Source organism: Pogona vitticeps, chromosome 1 (assembly GCF_051106095.1).
Source record: "Pogona vitticeps strain Pit_001003342236 chromosome 1, PviZW2.1, whole genome shotgun sequence".
NCBI classification, from domain to species: Eukaryota; Metazoa; Chordata; class Lepidosauria; order Squamata; family Agamidae; genus Pogona; species Pogona vitticeps.
The window spans coordinates 204928014-204951925 of record NC_135783.1 but is presented as its reverse complement, the minus strand read 5'-3'; the positions used below and the strand labels follow the sequence as shown (position 1 = coordinate 204951925).

Genomic DNA, 23912 nt, shown 5'->3' with positions numbered 1-23912 from the left:
ATTGGTGTTTCGTTTTGGTACTATAAGTAATTAGCAAATATATGTTAAAGTAATGGACCTTTGGTGTCTTTCTTTCCCCACTGTGGCGTTCACCCAAGTCATGGATAATCATATGCTATCTGCATAGACCAATGGGAGTGCAGGAGGGGTGGAGTCACGAGATATAAGAGACTCAGCAGCAGGAGGGGGCGTTTTAGTTAGGGAGATAGGGAGTTGAAGATTGAGAATCTGAAGAGTTTTGGGAGTTTGGGCGAGAGAGTGGTGGCTGAGAGTGGATAAAGGAGAATGTTTAAGAGTTAACAACATTGCTTGTCCTATCAACATCAGTAAAAATAAACAATTTCTAACTGGTTCTTTTAAAATGACATATGGCCTGGACCTCGATCATTAATAATAGGTAATGTTGATGTAATCAACTGGTGGCAGCTGCAAGACACATAGTGTGAGCTCTTAGTTTGGTGAAACAAGCAGGGGCCACGTGGGTATCGTGGCAAATTGGTAGCACAGCAGTGGGATACGAAGCAATCCAGTGAAAAATTGAATGGGCTTGAGTTGGAAGGTATTCCTAGCTAGGAGGGGTTAGAATCTGTGGTAAGAAGTGGTTACCCGTTAAGGGTCTTGGTGAAGACTTAGTTTTGGGGCTTCTGAATCCAGATTTGGGGAATCCTAACACTGTATAAGGAAAATACCTACTCAAGAGAAGCCATTTTACATCAGGATCTACAATACCTAGTGGCTAGTTCAAAATCTGGAGCTCCGAGCAGTGGCGAATAGAGTGGAAGCCTAGGTCAGAATAGATCTGAGGTGATAATAAAAGCTAAGCAGAAGTTATTCTTGTGTCTGGAGACAAGAATCGCCAAGACAGGAAAATATTGTGGCAAGGGTTGTGAGCTTGAGAGTGGCTGAGGGAAGCTGCTTGGAAAAACGCAACCTAGTTACAAGGAAAGCCACTGAGAGAGAGAAAAGGCTTGTACTTTTGGCTTTTGTGAGGGAAACGAACCAGGACAGATTAATAAGAAATTGTATTGTTTATGCCACCCAAAAGAAGTAAAAAGTCAGTTACAGAGGCACAAAATGAGCCCCATAGTGCTGAGGAAAATGGGAACCCTCAAATTCAAAAGGATGAAGAAACTGAGGGACCTGTATTGATTGCCTCAGAGGGAGAAAATATTCAAAGCTCCCAAGATTTTGAAAAGTGGAAACTAGAACAAGAATTTAAACTGAAGGAGAAGAAGCTAGCTTTGTAAACCCAATTAGAGGAGCAAGCTATGAAAAACCAATTAGAATTGGAAAGAGGGGAAAAAATCAGAGAACTTGAAAGGGAAAGGGAATTTGAGAAAGAAACCAGGCATAAATGCAGTTTCAAATAGTAATGAAGAAATTGGAATTATCTGCTCAAAATAATAATAATAATAATTCCAGTGTGGGAAATCTCTCAGAAATCAACTTAAAGACATTTCCCCAATATTGGAATTGGGATTATCCTGAATCTTTCCTGATTTCATTTGAGAGAGCTTGTTGGGATGTTGAGGTTAAAGATGATGAGAGGATGAAAATTTTAAGATCACAAATGGGAACAAGCTAGAGATTTTGAGGCTTATAGAAAGATGGTGTATTCCCGATTTGGGATTAGTTCAGAGCACTTCAGAGAGAAATTTAGATCAATTTCAAAGAAACCTGAGGAGTATTTTGCTCAACTTGGGGCACCCTTGATGCAGTATCTCAATTAATGGTTGCAACAGGAACATGTCTCTACCTTAGACCAAATGAAAAATGTGTTTGGACTAGAACAATTTTTTTCAATTTTACCAGGGGAGTTATGTTACCTTGTCAAAGATAAGGATCCTAAAAATGTGCTGCAGGTGTCTGAATATGCTGATTCTGTTAGTGGGATCAGAGATCCTCAATTTTCTGAGGTAAAATTTGGTAGGAAAGTGTGGGATGACAGTAAGTCCAGTAAAAACAAAAGTTACCTCAGTGAGGTGCAAGCTAATGGAAGCCATTTTAGAGCCAAACCCTCATCCCCAGAGCACAATCCCCTGAAATCAAATAATCCTGAAGGAAAAGTTAATAAAACCCTTTATTCTGAATCTAGAGTCAATAAGAAATATTTTTGCTATGGGGAAGTGGGACCTTTTTGGGCTCAATGTGAAACTCAAAAGAATAGGGATTTTAGTCAGCCTAAAAAAGTATTTCTTCTTCAGTCTTCATCAGCTGAAGCTGGCAGCAGCACTGTTGCTCAGGAAATGTACTTGGCAGAGAGCCCAGAAATTCCTGAAGCCAGAGTGGTACAATGTTTTCTAATCAAGTGCGATCCTATTTTGCTAGGGGGCTCAAGAGACCAGATTTTTATCAATGGCGTAAAATATCTTAGCCTTAAAGATTTGTGCTCTCAGATAACTATTTGCCATCCTGATATAAACATGAGGAAAACATGATAGAACATGAGAAGGTCTTCGTTAAAGGGATCGGTTCTGATTTGGTGGTCCTATCTCCAATCAAAATGTCTGTGAACGCTAATGGGTGGTCTGGTACATGGAAAGAAGCAGTGTCAGACCAAATCCCAGCTCCTTGTCTGATTGATTTAGCTCTAGTCAAGCATGTGCAGAGTGTTTTAATAGTAACCCGCTCTCAGGGGAGGCAAATTGAAGCCTCTGAGGGATGTGCTGAAACTCTTGTTGAACGACCCACTTTAGATTAACATCCTGAAATCAGAGAGACATCTGATTTAGTGCTAATGAAAAATCGTAATAGTTCCTCCTTTATTAAAGAGCAGAAGCAAGAAATTACCTTAAATGACTGCTTTGGAAAAGTTAATGAGAATCCCATTCCACTGACCCCTGAACACCCAGAGAGGTATTGTGTGGAAAAAGATTTATTATATAGATAGGTTTTAATGACTCCTCATGGGGGGAAAGGACCCCACAAACAGCAAATTGTCCCTGTTAAATACAGTGAAAAGATTATAGAAAAAGCACACAGGGATGTATTTGGGGCACACATGGGCACCTCTCAGACCAAGCAAAGAGTGGCATAGAAATTTTATTGGCTAGGGATGGGGAAGCAAGTTAAACAATATTGTCAAAGCTGTGATACCAGCCAAAAATGAAGTACTGGAAATGACAAGAGGAGGGCTAAGCTATGCCCATTGCTAGTGATCTTGACCCCTTTCCAGTGCGTGGGTCTGCAAAAGTCCTTAGAAATAGCAGGACAAAGCTTAAAGGGTGTTCAAGAAAGGAAGAAAAGCTGGTACAGTGGTGCCTCGCTTGACGAGGATAATCCGTGCCGTTGAAATCACTGTTAAGCGAAATCCTTGTCAAGCAAAATTAAAAAGCCCATTAGAATGCATTAAAAACCGGCTAATGCTTTCTAATGGGCGAAATACCTCATTGTAAAGCGAAGAGCCTCCATAGGACAGCCATTTTCCGGTGCCTGTCTTGCGAAAAATGCCTCCTAAAAACAGTGGGGGGGGGGGATTTTGAAACCCGGCGATCGGCTGTTGAAAAAACATTGTTAGTGAAAAATCGGTTCCCAAAGCAGGGGACCGATCATCGCTAAGCGAAAAAACCCTATTCAAACATCGTTTTGCGATTGCAAAAACATCATTGTGAAGCGGATTCATCGTTAAACGGGGTAATCATCAAGTGGGGCATGACTGTATAATAAAAAGGCCCGGAAAAGAACATTCTGTCCCAAGGACGAGGTACTGATGCTGAGGCCCATAAAGAGGAATAACTTGCAGTTAGCATGGTCAGGACCTGTAGATTTGTGACAACAATATTACAGTGGGGTCTCTACTTAAGAATGTCCCTACTTAAGAACAATTCCACTTAAGAACAGCTTCATTTGCTAAATTTTGCTTCTACTTGAGAACAAAAATCCAGATAAGAACAGGAAAAAAAAACTTTCCTGCTCTTTTTTTTTAACCTTAGGTCATCTTAGGTTAAAAAAAAGTTCTCCCCCTAGTGGTAGAGTACGTATTAACCAGCTTTGCATTAGTTCCTATGGGAACTACTGCTTCAATGTACAAACGCATCTCTACATAAAAAAACAGCCAGAACGGATTAATTGGTTTTCAGTACATTGTTTCAAAATTAGCTTCGTCAGAAGTGCTTTTAACACTGTTCCCTGACCTAAGGGGAAAAAAAGAAAAAATCCCCCTCTAGTGGTAGAAGGCAGAATAGCAGCTTCCCATTAGTTTCTATGGACGGAAAAGAGCAGATACGGATTAAATGGTTTTCAATGCATTCCTATGGGAAATGCAGATTCTACATAAGAACTTTTCCACTTGAGAACCACCTTCCAATACGGATTAAGTTCTTAAGTAGAGACCCCACTGTAGTTCCGTCAACTTTCCAGTGTTGTAGTAACAAATCTACAGGTCCTGACCATGCTAACTGTAATTTATTCTTCTTTCTGGGCCTCATGCAGCTGCAAAAGCACTGAGAATCCTGCAAAACAAGCCCCTACCTGAGAAACCAGAGATTAAAGGGATAGAACCAGAAAATCTCAATAAATCTGAAATAAGCCAAGTGTTTGAGATGGCACTTAAAAGAAACTTGCCTGTGAATCTGGAGTTGACCCGGTAGAGTGGTCCACCTCATATGAAGAGCTTTGGAACAAAATTACCTGTGGACGGGTTTAGGGGTGAGGGTAAAGGCAAATTCAAAAAAAGTTCAAAGAAGAACACAGCCATAGCTGTTCTGGAGGAGTGGAAGAAACTGCATACCCTTCCCACAGTTGAGAAAATGAAGTCACTAATAAAAAAGGAAAATGGGCTTCATCCGAAAGAGGCGAGCTGAGGACATCCAGTGGACGTCAGAGTGCCAGGTAGCATTTGATTGTCTGAAGAGGGCATGGACTTCAGGACCTGTACTTGTTGCACTGGAATTCGACCATGAGTTCATCATCTGCACAGATGCGTTGAAGGTGAGACTGGGAGCTGTGCTGTGTCAAGCAAATGGCAGCAGGAGTCTACACCCAGTGACTTTTATCAGCAGGAGACTTCAACCTGGTGAGAGACATTTGAGAGGGCATGCCTAGATATATGGATGCTGCAAAAGCTCAAGTCCTACATTTGGGGAAGGAAATTCATCCTCTGCACTGGCCATTCCCCTTTAGTGTGGCTACGAACTATGAAATCCAATAGCAGCAAACTTGCAAGATGGGCGCTGATTCTGCAAGACTTTGACTTGAAATCTGCAGCATAAAAGGGACCCAGAATGTGGTTGCTGACGCCTTGTCTCGAAGGCCAAATGACTAATAGGTGGATAAAAGTTTGTAATATTTTACTGACTGTTCTGTTTGTGCAATAATTTTGGAATATGCTTAAAGTGCAGAGTTTGCTTGGATGTTGATGAACTGAGTTGTGTATAGTGATGTTAAAATAATGGTGAGTATCCTTATTAATGCTAAAGTAATTAATGTAATTTGTATTAATGTAAATAATGTGCCCTTATTGATGTAAGTAATGCAAGAAGTTAATATGTCTTTATTGATGTAGGAGTAATGTAATATATCATTAAAGCAAAGCATGCAAAGTAATGTAAGAGGTTAGTGTTTATATTCTTCCATATATCTTTGTTTATGAGGGCAAACCATTAAGTTTCCCCTCTTAAACCAAACTTTTTTTAAAAACATTTCATTATTTTTTATAACGTACATACCTACAAAAAACACAACAGAAATACCTACAAAACAATAACACATAAAACTAACAAAACATACAAGACTAACAAAACATATGGGCGGGGAGGTATTTCCCATACCAGCTTATCTATTATATAAATCCTGACTACAGAAATAATATATCTGTGTGCATCTATACATGTTATATTCAACATCCCTATTTCGTATATCTAATTAAGTATCTAACATCCTAAATTTATAATAAATTTTGTAAATTCTCTCATCTGCATTTCCATCCATCTGACTCTCCTCATAAACATTCCTCATTTCCTCTTTAAAATTACTTATCCACCATAATATCCACACATGCCTGTTCATTCCTCGATGATCTCCATTCTTATAAACAGAAAACTATATGTCTAATCTTGTTAACATTATCTTATGTTAACTCTTATAGTTCACACATATTTGATATTTCCATATACATGCCTCAGAAACAAGACATCCAATATTATTATTCATCATCATTTCTGAAATCATAAGCCACATACGCTTGTCTAACCTTAAATTTCATGTCTGGCCAAATTTGCTTGTAGTATATTAGTCATGTTGCTTTATATGTTAGTTTATATATCTTAAACCAATTGATTTCTATTATTTATTCAGCAAGTAACTTCCTCCTTTCTAATTTTTATTTATCAACTCCAGTGTCATCAAACCGGGATTGGCCTCTCTAATCTTGTCAACATTGTCACTATTATAACCACACATATTTAATGTCTCAATTTGCGTGCCTCACAAACAAGTATCCACTATTATTCATCATCATTTCTAAAATTCATGAGTTACATGTGCTTGTCTAATGTTAAATTTCATCTCTGGCCGAATTTGCTTATAGTATATTAGTCATATTACTTTGTATATTCAGCAGTGTTATCAAACCAAAATTAGCCTCTTGCCTCCTTTATTCATTCCTTTTTTCCCAGTTTTGAAATGCCATCTATAATATTTGTTTAAGACATTTTCTATACGGTTGACTAATTTCATTCCCATGTAGTGAGTAATTTGGTTTTGGAGCACCATACTGTAGTGTGTGATCTCTGATGGTAGTAAATTTCTGCCCTCAGCTTTGCCCGTTTCTCCCCCTTTACATTCTTTCTTTTCGGAACAGTCTTGATATACATTCTCCCTTCCCCACCCACCCCTTTCGTCTTTTTTAGGCCTCTCTTGAAAAAAAAAGAAGTCTTTTTCTTCTCTCTCTCTGATGACGGTGACTGTTCGATGATTTGTCTGTGCTGCTTTGAGGCAGTCTCCCTCTCCGACATTAAAGGCTGTTCATTAAAGATTTGGTTAAGTTGTTTGTCTTTGCTTTCGATCTTTTCATGCAGAGCAGAAAAAGTCATTTTCAAGTCTATTCTGATCCCCTCAAGTTGCGCCTCAAATGATTAATGATGTTAAATTGACATTCTTGAAGAAGTCCCTTGATATAATCCATTGTGATTTGCGATGATGATTTTCCCCCTCCTTCCATGGCCGTAGCAGTCAGAAGGTTAATTACTCAGATTTTCCACATGATTTATTAACTAGTCCACACTTAAAGTCTTACGGGGGGGGGACCCCATGGATGTTATTTGATTTACAGACCACCTTATAGCCAGATACAGAGTCACTTAGGTTAAATTATGCAGAGTTATTTAGAGTTCTTAAGTCCTGACTTTATAGATTTATGAGAAGCCAGTTTCTCTGGGAGGAAGGGTTAAGAGAGAAAAAGTGCACAGTTGGTTTCATTTTCCGAGCTATGGCGTAGTAAAGAAAACTCCAATATTACAGGCATCAACAAAGTTATGCTGCTTGAGATCTTCCTTCTCATCAGCTTTCAAATAGCAGATTTGATCTTTTACATGCTGTAGCTTAGCAGAAGATCGTTAATCTCTGTTCTGCAGTCAGATAATAAATCTCATACCTCCCCTCTCCGAGCAGCTAACTCACCATCATGGTGACTTCACGAGACAGATTGCGTGTAGGAAGGGAACTCTTCCAAAAAACAGACTGCCGTCTGAGATTTGGCGGTTCCAAAGCCACCACTTGCTAACAAGTCCCACTCTCCTGTGGACACTTGCCTCCCCTTCTCGGGGGGGGGGGGTCCTCTGGCTCGGAGTAAAGCCAGGGGAATCCAGAGCCCTGGAATTTTCCCTGTCCTCGCTGCTTGTTGCTCCGCCAAAAAAACAAACTTACTAAGAGGGGAGGAATGTGGTGTCCGTCCAGGTCATGAATATTCATCTTATCTGCATAAACCAATGGGAGTGCTGGAGGGACGGTGTCACGAGAAAGAAGAAACTCAGCAGCAGGAGGGAGAGTTTTAGTTAGGGAGATAGGGAGTTGAAGATTGGGAGATTGAGAGTTTGAAGAGTTTTGGGAGTTTGGGCGGGAGAGTGGTGGCTGAGAGTGGATAAAGGAGAATGTTTGTTTAAAAGTTAACAACATTGCTTGTCCTGTCAACATCTGTAACAATAAACAATTTCTAACTGGTTCTTTTAAAATGACATATGGCCTGGACCTCGATCATTAATAATAGGTAATGTTGATGTAATCAACTGGTGGCAGCTGAAAGACTCCAAAGGGGGGTGGTTTAGTTTAGTAGTTTAGTTTTCTGATTCTTTTTCTCCCCTCTGTTTTTGTTTTCTGTCTGTTGAATTTAAATAAATAAAGACACGTAGTGTGATCTCCTAGTTTGTTGAAACAAGCAGGGTCCACGTGGGGATCATGACACCCACCTTTTGGGAGATAGGATTATTAAGTAGAGAAACAATGGGAGAAAAGCCCTATTTAACTTGGGGATGGATAGCATGTCGCCTTCCAAAGGTGGTTGGACTGGCAGCTTCTGTTGTTAGCCTTTATCCCTGTTGGCAGTGGTTGTTGGGAGCTGCAGTCCTGTAAAGCTTGGAGGGCGACAAGTTGCTCTAAAATTTTGCTTCCTGGATTTTCTTTATTCTAAACCTTTGGTCACCTCTGTATCCTGTGCACACCTAAGGGCTTCCGTTGCATATTTACCCTCAAAAATACATGTTTTGAGAAACATGTAGCATCTGATGTGGCCTGGGGAAGAATGAAGTACGTGCAGGAGGATCTGACTGTCAGTAGTGATGATTGCTATGCTCTGCACAAGCAGAATTTATGTATTTATTTACTTTTATTGCATTTTTATGCCATCTTTCTCCTTGTGAAGGGCATCAGTGTTAACACAAATGAGAAGTAAAACAGAATATAGAAACCATTAAAAAGCTATTAAACATGGCAATATTAAAACACACATCTAAAAACAAATTAAAAACATAGACATTAAAAAGATACAAAAGCAGGAAGCATAAAGCACTTAATTTTGTTAAAATTAGGTATTAAAAAGTATAGGTTGACTGTATGAAAGGAGGGAGTTCTCCAGTTAGAGTTTCTTCACGGAAAAGATGAGGCATCATGGAAGGGTGTTGCATGAACTTGCCAGTGAGTTTCTTTTTTTTTTTAAAAAAAACAATTTTTATTCATTTTCAATGGAAATAGGATTGGGGTCAGGATATAGGGGTTATGGGGGTATGGATATGGGTAGGGGAAAGGTAAAATTCCAGAGAGCGAGAGAATATTTTTTATATCCTCTTATACTAAAAGGAAAATCACAAAAACAGTTTAACAAATTTAACCAGAATTTCTATAGTTAATAATCTCTCGATTCCCTATTTAGACTTTCATACTCTTTTTAAAAATTATCTATACAGTACTTTCCAATCCATATTTCCAGTCCAATTATAAAATTGTTCCCAGTTTTTGAGACTTTTTTGAGATGAACTTTCATTCAATGCTTCTATTAGTACATCCATGTCCGCCACTTCCAGTATCTTCTCTGTCAATTCCTCTAGGGACAGTATTTATTCTTTCTTCCAGTATTTCCCATATAGTATCCTAGTGGCAGTGTACTATTAAATATCACTTCAGGCATAATATTCAATTAAAACAATTCTGGTTTAAATGGTATCACACAAGATACAGTGTTTTGTAACATTCCTTGTACTGATCTCCAGTAATTTCTTGTTTCCCTACATGTCCGCCAGATATGATAAAAAGGACCCTCCTGCATTTTACATTTCCAGCACTTGTTGGAAACATTTTCATATATTTTTAGAAAGTGGTGTCACATGCCATCTATAAAACATCTTACATATATTTTCTTTAAAATTTACTGAGTTTCATATGAGAGAGTGTGGTGCCCTAGATGCTGTTTAGAGCTTTGTCGCTTAAACCAGTGGTCCCCAACCCTGGGGCTCCAGATGTTCTTGGACTACAACTCCCAGAAGCCTTCACCACCACCACCTCTGCTGGCCAGGATTTCTGGGTGTTGAAGTCCAAGAACATCTGGAGGCCCAAAGTTGGGGACTACTGGCTTAAAACCATGTAGGAGCCAGTGCAGATTTTCTGTGTGATCGTGAAATATACGTACTACAATGAGGACAGTTAACAAGCAAGTTACCACTTTCTGGAACAAAAACAAGAGTCTCATGCCACCTTAAACAACATTGTTTTTGATACAGCAGAATAACACCATTGTCTTTCATGCAGAGGAAATATCTGGAATAAGCTTTGGGAGATAGCCAAAGTCAGTGCCACTTGGGGTCCCTCCCAGCTCTATAGTTCTGTGATTCTAACTGAAGTTTCCAAACATTTATCAGCAGCCTTTTGTATGGATAGGACCAATTCCCACAAATCTTGCGACACTGCTGCACTGTTGTAAATACACTCTTTGGCCTAGTTATCACCAAGGTCTGCATGCTTTGATGCTTCATAGCTTTCTTTGTGGACTGTATGGTTGTGGGTTGTTTTTTTGTATTTTCGTTTGAGAAGGAATGTTTGGCCATGTACACTCTCATCTGTGTCTGACATGTGTTACACCATTGGACTTTAATCAGTGAGATCACAACCTAACTAGAAGCTTGTGTTTCTACATTTGGAGCAGAATGCATAGACTGATGAGGTAATAGAATAGATTGTGGCATTTCAAACAATATAGGGTCTGATTTCAGGACTTGTAAAACATGAAATCACTGAATAGCTGAATAATAACAGTTTTGTGAACCTGCATCAAATAATGATCACCCCCCCTAAGAATTTATTCAACCAAGTTTCTCAAACATTGCAGTTTCTTAACCTTTCCTCTAGTAATCCAGTGTATGCATTTTTATGACTTGTTCAGTCTAAGAGATACTCATTAGAGATCATGTTATCCTCTACACTCCTGTTAAAATGTAATATTTTGAGAAAACGGATCTCTTTCTCCAAGATGAGTTATGAAGGTGGCAATGCTGATGCTTTTTTATTAAAAACATTATTTATCTCATCTCCACATATGACTTCTTTAGTATGTAGTTCACACATCAAAACTGCAAGCTAAAAAAAATCAAATCAGATGAACTTCAGAAGAGCATAAAGTTAACCATTGATCATAATAATTTGGCTTCAGCACAGGTGTGGGCAATAGGAGCCCCATGGATTGCATGGGGCCTGCAGGGGGATTTGGGCAACTCCCAAAGCCACTGTAGAACTGCTGCATATATAGTTTTAATTTATTTTTTCCTACCCACTTCCTCCTCATTTCTACTCCTGGAGACCTTGGCTTAGAGGGACCTACTGTAGAAGCAAGTTTAGGGTTAAGGCTGGGAGTGGGGGAATGTTTTCAAAAAAAGTGTTACAAAACAAAAACAAAAAATGCCTCACCTGGACGCTTATCTGTTTTAAGTTTTAAAAAGCATGGCAGAGAAAGGCCATTTTTGGGCTTGCTGCAGTCTGCATTGGGGTCTGGGGCAAAGAACTTGCACCACGCTTGTTGAGGCTATCTACCCCTGCTTTAGCATGTACAAATTGATTATTTTATCTTTTCTGCATGCCTGGGGGCCATAATACAGTACCTGACTTGCACCTTGATGGGGCTTCTGTGTCAGAGGTTGATTACCGCTTGTTACTTTTATTTGAGAAGGTGATTCTGGACCTTCTATAATTTAACTTTATATTTCTCTCAAACAATGGTGTCTCAGGGGAGCTTGTTTATTTTAAACATTTAACCCCCTTTTTATGGCACAGGAATGTGGTTTACAGTCAGATTATGTTCAGCTGTGAGAAATACATTGATGTGTCAAGTGATACATGCCCAATTATGCACCAGCTGAAGAATATTTAAATAGGAATAGTTTTGAAAATTGAGGTCTTGCTTTGTATATGTGCCTTGAGTCTGCTGTGTTGATGATTAGTAAGACATTTTCAGTGGAACAGATTGCTTGGTATGAATGAACATGCCTTAGTTTAGTAAGCTGAGAGCCATTTGCCTGATATTATATTATCCCTTATCTCCTCCTGTTCTGGCATGCAGGAATGCAATGCAGAATTCTTCAATTGATGGTAATTTCTCATGATTTGAGATGCTTCATTATTATTAGATATTAAGAAATTTACTCCATGTGGTAACTGCGATGTTCGACTCCAAAGAGACACTGACCTTTTTACTAATTTTTACACTAGTACACATTCCTCAGGCTGTCTCAGGTACCATTCAGGCACCTTTTCACTCTTTTTAATGCCTGAAATCCTAGTTGTAAAGCATCTCTGCAAATTACGCTGACCTATCACAATTTCACTAATCAACTGTCATTCACTACAGCATAGAGTATGTAAAGAACTTTAACATTAAGGCCTTTTTATCCAAAACTCATCTCTATTCTCAATTCTGGAAATGCCAAGTAAATATAATGCTCTTAATTTAAATACAAACATCTATTTCCTGCGTGTTCTAAAATCATTACACTAAAAATTGAGGGGCATCTTTTACATGGAAGTAAACTGAGACAACTGAGAGAACAAAATGGCCTTGCCTCTGTAAATAGGCTTCCTTCAGTCACAAGGCTTAGCTTCCTACAGTCTGGAGACTTCGCTTCCTCCAGTCATGAGCCTTATGGAACTGACGTCAGCTCTTATTCTGAGACACCATTGTTGGAGAAAAATATAAAGTGAAACAAACTACAGTGGTGCCTCGCAAGACGATTGCCTCGTGGGACGATTAATTCACAAGATGATGGTTTTTTGCGATTGCTGTGGCACTTCGCAACACGATGTTTTCTCTGGAGAATTTTCACAAGACGATGTTTTAGTCTATGCTTTGCAAGACAGGTGTATTTTTTTTTTTTAGACCAATGCTTCGCAAGGTGGTTTTTTCTCCCCATTGGAACACATTAACTACATAAGTCCTACTTTTTTATCCCAAAAAAGTGGGGGAGAAAGTATATGCTGTTGGCTTTCTAGAATCTGCCTCCTGGAAAGCCAACAGCATACATTTTCTCCCCTACTTTTTTTGGGATAAAAAAAGTAAGTCTTATGTAATTAATATGTTTCAAGGGGGGGAAACCATCTTGCAAAGCATCACCAATGGGGCCATGGCTGCAAATTTAAATGATACAAGGTGGTGAAAATAGCCAGGAACCAAAGAATAAAGAGATTCTAAAAACACCAGGGAAATCACAAATGCAATCCCACATTAACACAAATTATGCAGTTGAGTTCATCACATTTGGGAAAATCATAGGGATCACCACACCCAAAGTGCAATGGATGAGCCTTACCCTGGAAAAACCACTTTCATGACCATGGTATTTCCCCTGCAAGGTATGAGTTGGGAGTTGCCCTTGCACCTCCTACCCCCTTCTGTGCCCTGTCCCCCCAGGGCATGGTGACCCTGGCTGCACCTCCCACTCAGTATAGGGCTGCACAGCCCCAGTCGTGCCAGAGGCCAAGAGAGCTCCTCAGTGTTTTGAGGTGCCCTGCAGGACCCCCATCAGGGGCTAGGTGTTCCTCCCACAATCCTCTAAAGCACATGTATTAGCATAAGGTATTAGCATATGCTAATATCTGTGCACTAGAGGATTGTGGGAGGTACACCTAGCCCCTGATGGGGGTCCCACAGGGCACCCCAAAACACTGAGGAGCTCATTTGGCCTGTGGCGGGACTGGGGCTGTGCAGCCCTGTACCGAACAGGAGGTGCAGCCAGGGGGTCACCATGCCTTGGGGGGACAGGTCACAGAAGGGGATAGGCGGTGCAAGGGCCACTCCAACTCATACCTTGCAGGGGAATTACCATGGTTATGAAAGTGGTTTTCCCAGGGTGAAGCTCATCCATTGTATTTTGAGTGTGTTGATCCCTATAATTTCCCCAAATGTGAGAAAGTGGACTGCATAATTTGTGTTAATGGGGGATTGCATTTGTGATTTCCCTGGTTTTTCTAGTATCCTTTTCATCTCTTTTTTTCTCATCAGGATCTTTTGGAAAGGCAGCAAGTCCTGGCAGTGTCTTATATTGCATTTTCCCTCTTTTTCTCCCCAGTGGTAAATGATCAGGGCAAAATGTGTCATCATAATCAGGAACCAGGGGGCTGCTTTTACTCCTTTCACCTTCTTTGCTGCTGGCAAGAGAAAGAGGGGGAAGGCCATCTGACACCCACTGCATTTCCAAAGGCAGTGCAGGTGAGGGGATTGCTTTCCCCTAATATGGTAGGTTTCAATGCATTTTTATGTGAAACTGTGTTTTGCAAGATGATGTTTTCTATGTACAATTTTTGCAAGACGGTGATTTCCCCCCCCCCATTGGAACACATTAAATAGATTTCAATGCATTCCAATGGGGAATTGCGTTTTGCAAGATGTTTTTGCAAGACAGCGATTTCTGCGGAACAAATTAAAATCGCTTTGCGAGGCACCATTGTAATTGGAACACACTTTGTTGGAGGTGAAGCCTGTAGGCTCAGATTCAACAGGGACTCAAAATGTCTGATGTTCTGAGCCCAGAGGCAGTATACTCAAAGCTAAGTTTTCTCAATTTAAAGTTAGAAAAGTGGGGGGAGGGGTGTCTTATAAATGGAAAAATATGGTAAATTGTAGGGGAGCAAACTGCTCTATCTTTTTCCACATGCTTGATTTCATGCATTAAGAAGAAAATGCTAGAAATCTTGATTGTCTTAGCACTTCTGCTTATTTAAGAACAGGGGGAGGAGTTCTAAGTATTTGGTGTTAATATGAAATTGAAAGGCAATTGGTATTGTTATTAAAGTGTTTCTCAATCTACAGTTTTCGTGATACAGTGGACCCTCTACTTAAGGAATTAATCCGTATTGGAATGGTGGCTGCAAGTCGAAAAGTCTATAGGTCGAATCTCCATTGACCTACAATGCGTTGAAACCCGATTAATCCCATAACCAGTGGTTTTTATTCTATTTTTGTTCCATTTTGGGTTTTTTCTGGTCTGTAAGTCGATTCTCCAGCTGCAAGTCAAATCTAAATTTTGCAGCCAGTGAAGTCTGTAACTCGAAAAGTCTGTAAGTCGAGCCGTCTGTAAGTCGAGGGTCCACTGTATTTTGAACCTCATAATTCTTGTCACATGCATAGCTGAATGGGATGCCTGGGAGATCAGAGCAAAACTTTGAAAACCACAGGTCTGAGGGATGAGGCTCACTAGATCACGTGGAGCCAGTTTATTTAATTCCCATGTCCTACAGGTTGTTGTCAGGGCGGAATATCGAGAGCCATCCAGCCCATGCTATCTTGGGTTCCTCTGGAGGAAAAGCAGGACATAAATTTAAGAAATAAATTTTGTGTTATCAGAGCTGGAGGGAATTCTTCAGGTTCCCCACTTTTTGAAAACTAGTGGCAATCCAAAGATCAGGGATTGTGTGGTTGATTATTTAAAAAGAACTAACATCAGTAGATGTGTCTTCTGAGTAAAACTAGAAATGTGTGCTATGTTAGGTTTTCTAGAACCTAAAAAAATGAGCTTCTGAAATATACCGTATTTTTCGCACGACAAGACGCACTTTCCCCCCACAAAACAGGGGAGTGGAAAGTCTGTGCGTCTTATGGAGCGAAGAAAACAGATTATATTTTCCTGATTTCTTCTCCTAAAAAATTGGTGCGTCTTATGGAAAGGTGCGTCTTATGGAGCGAAAAATACGGTAACATGCATGTTTTTAGCAAGGCTTGAAAAAGAAGGAAGAATAGGTGCTGTTTTGTTTTTGCTTCGCCCCCTAATATTAATCTTTGAGCTTTAAAATCTGTCCATCAGCTTTTAATAGAAATTCCTTCTATTAAAGGAAATGTAGTCTCACTAGAACCTTTTAACCTTGTGTAACAAAAATGCAGTGGTAGAAATTTAGAGGAGAGTTATCAAGGAGGGATTGATATTCAGTAAAGCAGCTAAATCTTTAATACTGCTAAAGGAAAAGTGGGAAGAGGAAATCTGTGTTTTTATAGGCCATGAGAATTGGAAAAATGCGTAGAAAATGAGTTATATGGCAAGAAGCTGAGGATTGTGCATTTTATCATACTATAGGTATGATTGTGATATTTTGATTCACTCTATTCTGATGGGGCATAATTCCTAATTTCATCCAAGCTCCCATCTGCAAATGGTCCATCTAGTCCAGCATTCTGTACTTGCAGCTTGCTAACCAGATATTGGTGGGGGGCCCAAGAAAAGGACATGAGGATATTAACTCTACCTTGCTGTTTGTTCCACAACAACTGTTTAGAATTAGGTGTGTGAAAGAGTAAGTGACAGAGGGAGAGGAGAGAGAGAAAGAAACACTTCATTGATGACACTTAAATGTCATCCTTGCTTTGATTTGGATTCCTGCATTAAACAAGAGGTTGGCCTTATAGGCCCCTTCCAACTCAATTATGCTATGATTCTGTTATCCTTACTACAGATTGCATTTGAAAGGGCATGAAGTGAAGGAGGAAAGCACAGAGGAAAGAGGGAGTGAGCCATATGAAAAAATTAGGTCAAGAGTGAGGGGAACTATTGTGATGGTGGAAAAGGTAGTAGAAATCAGGGCAGGTGCATTGCCTGTTTAAAGCAAAACTCTAGCCCTTGGGATACAGGCAGAGGTCAACAGGCAATCACCTTCATAACCCAGTGTAGTTGTCTTTGCAGTTTTTCTTGAAAAGAGACATGCAAGAGGGGAAGTAGTGGCAGAAACTGGTTTTTGTAACAGAACTGTTTTCTCCATCTGAGCCTAAGCTATGGAGATTGAGTGAAGGAGGCACTACTGCTGCTTCCTTAAACCCTTCGAAAACAATAATAACACAATAATAAGTGTCCCCCAGTCTTTATGTCCTTATCACTAAACTAGTATTAAACAAGTAATGGTTTTACCCCTTGCTTAGTGCTGTCTAGTTGCTTCCTACTTCTTTTTGTTTAGTCGTTAAGCCGTGATTTGTAAGTCGTGATTCGTAACTTCATGACTCCATGGGCCAGAGCACGCCAGGCCCTCCTGTCTTCCACTGCCTCCTAGAGTTTGGTCAAATTCATGTTGGTAGCTTTGGTGACACTGTCCAGCCATTTTGTCCTCTGTCGTCCCCTTCTCCTCTTGCCCTCACACTTTCCCAACATCAGGGTCTTTTCCAAAGAGTCATCTCTTATCATGAGATGGCCAAAGTATTGGAGCCTCGGCTTCAGGATCTGTCCTTCCAGTGAGCACTCAGGGTTGATTTCCTTCAGAACGGATAGGTTTGTTCTCTTTGCAGTCCAGGGGACTCTCAAGAGTCTCTTCCAGCACCACAATTCAAAAGGATCAATTCTTCGGCAATCAGCCTTCTTTATGGTCCAGCTCTCACTTCCATACATTGCTACTGGAAAAATCATAGCTTTGACTATGTGGACCTTTGTCAGCAAGGTGATGTCTCTGCTTTTGAACTGTTACCATCTGGCAGAAGATATAGAACAATTAAGACTCAGACCACACGTTTTCTCAATAGTTTTTATCCCAGAGCTATAATTGCAATTAATAATGAGCTTAAAGACCACCAGTAGTGAATAATTAGTTGGACTGTGTTACTTGGCCGGCAGTGTAGATGTTTGTATTTTTAGTGGGGGACTTTTAGTGGGTGGGGAGTGTTTGGGGAATTTTATGTGTGTGCATGTGTCTGGTCTCTGGGTGTCTGTGAATTTCGTTGTATGTGTATATACTTACAATGACAATAAATTATTATTATTCTAAGGCCCACTTGACTTCACTCTCCAGGATGTCTGGCTCAAGGTCAGCAACCACACTATCTGGGTTGTCCAGGACATCCAGATCTTTCTGGTATAATTCCTCTCTGTTTTCTTGCCACCTCTTCTTGATGTCTTCTGCTTCTGTAAAGTCCCTACCATTTTTGTCCTTTATCACGTCCATCTTTGCACAAAATGTTCCTTTAATATCTCCAATTTTCTTGAACAGATCTCTGGTTTTTCCCTTTCTATTCTTTTCCTCTATATCTTTGCACTGTTCATTCAAGAAGGCCCTCTTGTCTACCCTTGCTATTCTTTAGAAGTCAGCATTCAATTTTCTGTATCGTTCCCTATCTCCCTTTTTGAAATCATTCTATAATTTTTGAGATTATATCCCAGTACAGCTTTTCCCATTCTTTTGTTGACTACCAGAGCTACTCCATTTCTTCTACGGGATTCCTGTCCACAATAGTAGATACGATAATCGTCTGAATTGACTTAGCCCATTCCCGTCCATTTTAGTTCACTGACGCCCAGGATGTCCATGTTTATTCTTGCCATCTCCTGTTTCACCACTTCCAGCTTACCAAGGTTCATTCCAGGTTACTATGCAGTATTTTTCTCTGCAGTATCGGACTTTCCTTTCACTTCCAGGTGCGTCTGCAGCTGAGTGTCCTTTCGGCTTTGGCCCAACCATTTCATTAGCTCTGGAGCTACTTGTACTTATCTTCCGCTCTTTCTCAGTGGCATGTTGGATGCCTTCCGATCTGAGAGGCTCATCTTCCAGCATCATATCTTTTAGCCTTTTGTTTCTGTCCTTGGAGTTTTCTTGGCAAAGATACTGGAGTGGCTTGCCAGTTCCTGCTCCAGGTGGATCGCTTTTAGTCAGAACTCTCCACTATGACCTGTCCGTCTTGGGTGTCCCTGCATGGCATAGCCCATAGCTTCTCTGAATTACTCAAGCCCCCTCGCCACAACAGGGCAGCAATCCATGAAGGGGATCCTACTTATGGTGATCATAATAGGCTTTTTCAGACATACGTATGAGATGTTGAAGGAGTGGCTTACCATTGCCAACACTCTCAATAAGTTTTCATGGCTAAGCAGACATTTGAACCCAGATCTCCTGAGTCCTAGTTGGCCAGTCTCATAAAACCATAGAATTATGTAGATGGAAGGAACCCAAAGGGTCATTGAGTCCAGTCTCCTGCTAAAGCAGGAAACCCATTGCTAAAGTTCTTTGATCCCATCAAACTCTATTTAAAAAAGAAACAGTAAAGGAGAGCCTTCTACACTCAAATGCAGTCCATTTCACTGCTCAGTGTCTCTTACTGTCAAAAAGTTCTTCCTAATGTTTAGACAAAATCTTTTTTGTTATGACTTGAATCCATTATCCTCCGGAGCTACAACCCCCCCCTAAAAAACAACAACAAAAAAAACCCTTGTTCTATATTCCACATGGCAGCTCTAAAATATTTGAGGATGGCTGTCATATTGCCTCTCAATCTTATCTTCTCTGGGCTAAAGATATCCAGGTCTCTCAATCCTAGCCTCTCTCCTCTGAATGTTATAAGCACTATCACTACTTTGAATGTGTTGCTTTCAAGCTCTCGGACTTGCGTCTTGTCAGGAATCCATGTTACTTCACATTTGGCCCCATTGATTAATGAGAAAGTGGCTTGTGTTCTCTAGCATAATTCAGTGCTGAGTTTGCATCTTGCTCGAGTTTTTTGCCTGCTTGTGTCATTACAGTGTATCCTGCAGGTCTTTTGAGGGTGCAGCTACACATAGGAAAAATGTGAATGACTTGACTGTGAAGTCACAAATGGGAAGCTGGGTCTCACCAGGTGAATTCACTTCAGCTGACCAAACAGGAGTCAGCAGAGAGAGGGAAGGAACATGACACTCAAAAGTCTGCAGCTCATTAAGATAGCTCTGCTCTGTGCTTCTCCGCTCTGGCTGTCCAGATTTGCAGGAGGAACAATTAGAACAGACTTACCTTAACAAGCTGGAAATAAGGCAGATTGATTGATAATGTCTTCCTCTCTGTCTGCTGACGCCGCTCTCTTTTTTTGTTCTTTTGATCACCTAGCTGCCTAGTGCTAGATTAACAAGCCTTTAAAATAAATAAAGGAATAGAATGGAAAGGGAAGAGGTACCAGGTTTGTGGATTCAGTTGACATCCTACTGCCCTGCCTCTCTCACTGATGCTACAGGAAGATGGAATGACTTCAGATACAATAGCTACAAACCCCTCCACATTGACTTAAGCAATAGCACCACTTGAACTGATGTGAATATATTACATTCCAACAAAGTAGAGGCCACAGTGGTGGAGGAAATAAAGAAATAAAGCTGCAGATGTTGAGTGGGAGGCTCCAGGCTGATTTGCATGGACTGGTACCTCATGTAGTCAGTGGAAAATAATGTAAATCAGAGCATCCCAATCCTGGGGCATTTCATGAATTATCAATGTAATTGCCATCTAAGTTGGGCAAAATGTTGATGGTGTTAAGTCTATAATTCATATGAGACTCCAAAGTAACATGTGACTATAATTTGTTGGCGTCTGGAAAGTAGCTGCTGACTCTTACCAACTCCCCTTTCTCTAGTTTCTTTGAAGCCAGGTAGTTATTGTTTTGTCCTTTCAGGCACACTGTGAATGGAGACAGGAATTGCTTAAAATATTTCAGAGCTGTGGGAGAACAATTTTGTTGATACAAGCAATGATAAAATTCATTTCTCATAGAACATGTTCATGATTGCAGGTTCCTGGCATTGGTTGCCTTGTGAAATTTTGAAGTTTCGCAAGGGCAGAGGTGTTCTTGACACTGTTCGCTTTTTGGTGCCAGATGTGAGAAATGTCACAGACATTTGCTAATATGTGCAAGCAAACATCAAACTGTAAACATGTTTCGTAACTAGTATCTCATTTCTTTTGTAAAATTCCCACAATCTGGTTGCAAGGGCAACTAGATGGCAAAACAGGTGATGATGTTTAGCATTGCTGTATTGCAGTTCCACAGACATGGGTGGTGTAGATGTTAAACACAAAACATCTCATTGATTTCCATTCCAAACCACCCTTTTCTTAGTTGCTTTTCAAGAGTAAAAATGATGGTTGAGTTTTCTTAGGAATTTTGGGATTTAAAAATATACTTTATTAATGGTGCATTTTAACATCAAGGTAATGACGAACGACAGAGAACAGCTAATTAAATTCTACAGGGAGTGGGTAACATAAAACATGATAATAGCTTTGTCAGTTGATTAATCCATAATGTTTGTATTATGGATTAACAGAATTCTTATGGCAAGAAATCTGATAAGGTAACACTCAACAAACTTAACAAAAGTTGCAGAATTCATTGTACAGTGGTGCCTCACTTAGCGACATTAATCTGTTCCGGAAAAAACGTTGCTAAGTGATTTCAAAAAGCCCATAGAAACGCATTAAAATGCGTTTAATGCATTCCTATGGGCTTAAAAACTCACCTTAAGCGAAAATCCTCCATAGGGGCGGTCATTTTCGGTGCCTCTAAAGCGAGGCAAAACAGCGGGCGGTCATTTTGTTTTCCTGGTGGCCATTTTGAAACCGCCGATCAGCTGGCCGAAAATGGGGGCTTTGCGATGATCACTTCCCTGCAATCATCGCAAAGCAGAATTTCCCCATAGGGACAATCACAAAGAGATTGCTTTTGCGTTCGCAAAAAGTCCATCGCTAAGCGATTTCATCACTCAATGGAGCAGTCGCTAAGCGAGGCACCACTATAATCTCTTCTTTTGCATTAACATTTGTCTACTGTGCTTTTGTTATTCTTAAGTATTTCCAAGTTAGACAGCCAACTGCCAGATATTCTTTGACTTCGATTCCTGCATTGAGCAGGAGGTTGGGCTCAGTGGCCTTATAGGCCCCGTTCCATTTCCATTATTCTATGATTCTATGCTGTTATACAGTGGCCAGTCACAGGTAGGATTTGATTTAAATTTTTAAAAAGGATTTTTATGATTTAATTTTAACAAAATTAAATTTAAATTTTGGTTTATAATGTGATTTAAATCTCTTTTTTGTCATTGATTTTTATCCACCCTAGCCAGTCAGTGTCCATGAGAAAACCACCAGAATAACATGAATGAAATTTCACTCTCTGTTTTAGATTCTTTAACCACTGATATATAGGGGCATATTGATAGTAAAATGAGATATAGTTAACTATGATTGAGTAGCTGTTGATTGCCCGGCTCCCATGGAATTCCCCACTCCCTTTCTACAAACAGAATATTCAGTGATATACAGTACCCAGGGTAGTGGTGTGGACAGAGTGACTCAGGAGACCTGAGTTTGAATCCCCTTTGGGTCATGGAAACTCGCTGGGGGTGGTAGTTTTGATAAAAGCATTCCTCAAATATCTCAATTACCTTGAAATCCCTATATGGGTCATTATACAGTACATTGATTCTGACTTCTGGCATATAGTATGCATGGGATCCTTTACTCTGAGCTAGCTCTCAAACACTAATCTGAAAAAGCATTCATTTATGCAGTGTTATAAAAGGCTCTCTTATAGATTTGGCTCCCAATGTTTTTTCCTCTTTTTCAAGTCATACTTAGCTAATTGGCATCTGCTATCTTTTTTTTTAAACTGTTACTTCAGTTAAACAAGCAATTCCTCTTTTGTCTTGTGCCACCCCCGTTCTCCTTTCCATTGAGTGATGTTATCAGTGATCTGTTAACAAAAGTGTCAGGTGCGAAGATAACATACTCCAGGACTCATGAACACAAAAAGAGCCAGCTGGTAACGAAGGTATTTCTTTTATCCTCCAGTTTACCTCTGCATGTAACAGTGGTATGCTGCAACCTGAATATGAGAAGCATGATGTCTGGAATTAATATTTAAAAAACCCAAAGATACTGAAGACTGGGATGGCGCAAATAGACTGAGATGGGCTAGAGGTTTGACCTAGTTCTGCCAATCTGTTCTGTGCAGTGGACTGAGCTGGGTACTATGCATCTGTGAGGTTTTAACATTCAGATGTGGGAAATGAATCCTTTTTTTTCCAATTGGAAAAAATCACCGCCACTTTTTGGTAGGATGTGCACCGATGGGTCAGGGTAAATGTAAAAATCAGTGTTGGAAGTTGCAGGGATGTATGCATGCATGGCTTACAAATTGTTCTGTTATGGTTGTTAAATTTTCTTCCTGCCCTGCAAAACAAGACAGTTCTTGTTGCAAAAGCACATCTTTATTGGTGGAGGGGTAAACACATGGTTCAGTTTCTAAAACAATTATCTACTTTACATTTACAGTTTAATTATAGTTATAAGATGTGTTGCCTTAATTACAATTACAAATTGTCTTTGGGCTTCGGTAATCTCCTGTTCATGATTTTTTAAATCACCTTAGTTGATACGTTTCAGAAACAGTTTTTGGTGTTATTTAGTGAATTATATATCACAATTATATATCACTGTGAAAATTTGTTAGTTAATGTCTCCTGTTTCTTGTGGACTGATGTGGGTGGTTTTAGAACAGCAGAGCTTGGAGGGACACTGTGGATCATTGAGTCCAGCCACTGTCAAGGAGGCACAGGGAGGAGTAAAATTCCCAACTTCTGGCTCTGTAGCCAGAGACCTAAATCACTGAGCTATCCAGCAGTTTGGATTCTGAATTCATGCAACAAAAAACACTTTTCTGTTGGACTGTATGTTTCCTTAGTCCTATTGCGAGTTAGTAGTTTAGGTATCTGGCTATGAAGCTAGAAGTTAGGGGTTTAATGCCCCACTGTGCTTCTTGGGAGAAGAGTGAGCCTGTATAGTCAGGGGCAAGCTGCACATTTCCAGGATGCCCCCAGAAGGAACGATAAACTATTTCTACTGGACATGGAACAACTGATTGGTTCAAAATTGGGAAAGGAGTACGACAAGGCTGTATATTGTCCCCCAGCTTATTCAACTTATATGCAGAATACATCATGCGGAAGGCTGGACTGGAGGAATCCCAAGCCGGAATTAAGATTGCCGGAAGAAATATCAACAACCTCCGATATGCAGATGACACCACTCTGATGGCAGAAAGTGAGGAGGAATTAAAGAACCTTGTAATGAGGGTGAAAGAGGAGAGTGCAAAAAACGGTCTGAAACTCAACATCAAAAAAACTAAGATCATGGCCACTGGTCCCATCACCTCCTGGCAAATAGAAGGGGAAGATATGGAG

The 23912-nt window shown here is 40.1% G+C and overlaps 1 protein-coding gene and 2 non-coding genes across 4 annotated transcripts in view; 2 read left to right on the top strand and 1 right to left on the bottom strand.

Annotated features, from left to right (window-relative positions):
* Positions 1 to 23912, top strand: part of CERS6 (ceramide synthase 6) — a 133804-nt gene that overhangs the window by 7118 nt on the left and 102774 nt on the right. The window lies entirely within an intron of this gene.
* Positions 13165 to 13328, bottom strand: LOC140703330 (U1 spliceosomal RNA). The gene has a single exon (XR_012082769.2). It is a non-coding gene; the product is annotated as a U1 spliceosomal RNA (small nuclear RNA).
* Positions 13767 to 13930, top strand: LOC140703372 (U1 spliceosomal RNA). Its single transcript, XR_012082793.1, has one exon. It is a non-coding gene; the product is annotated as a U1 spliceosomal RNA (small nuclear RNA).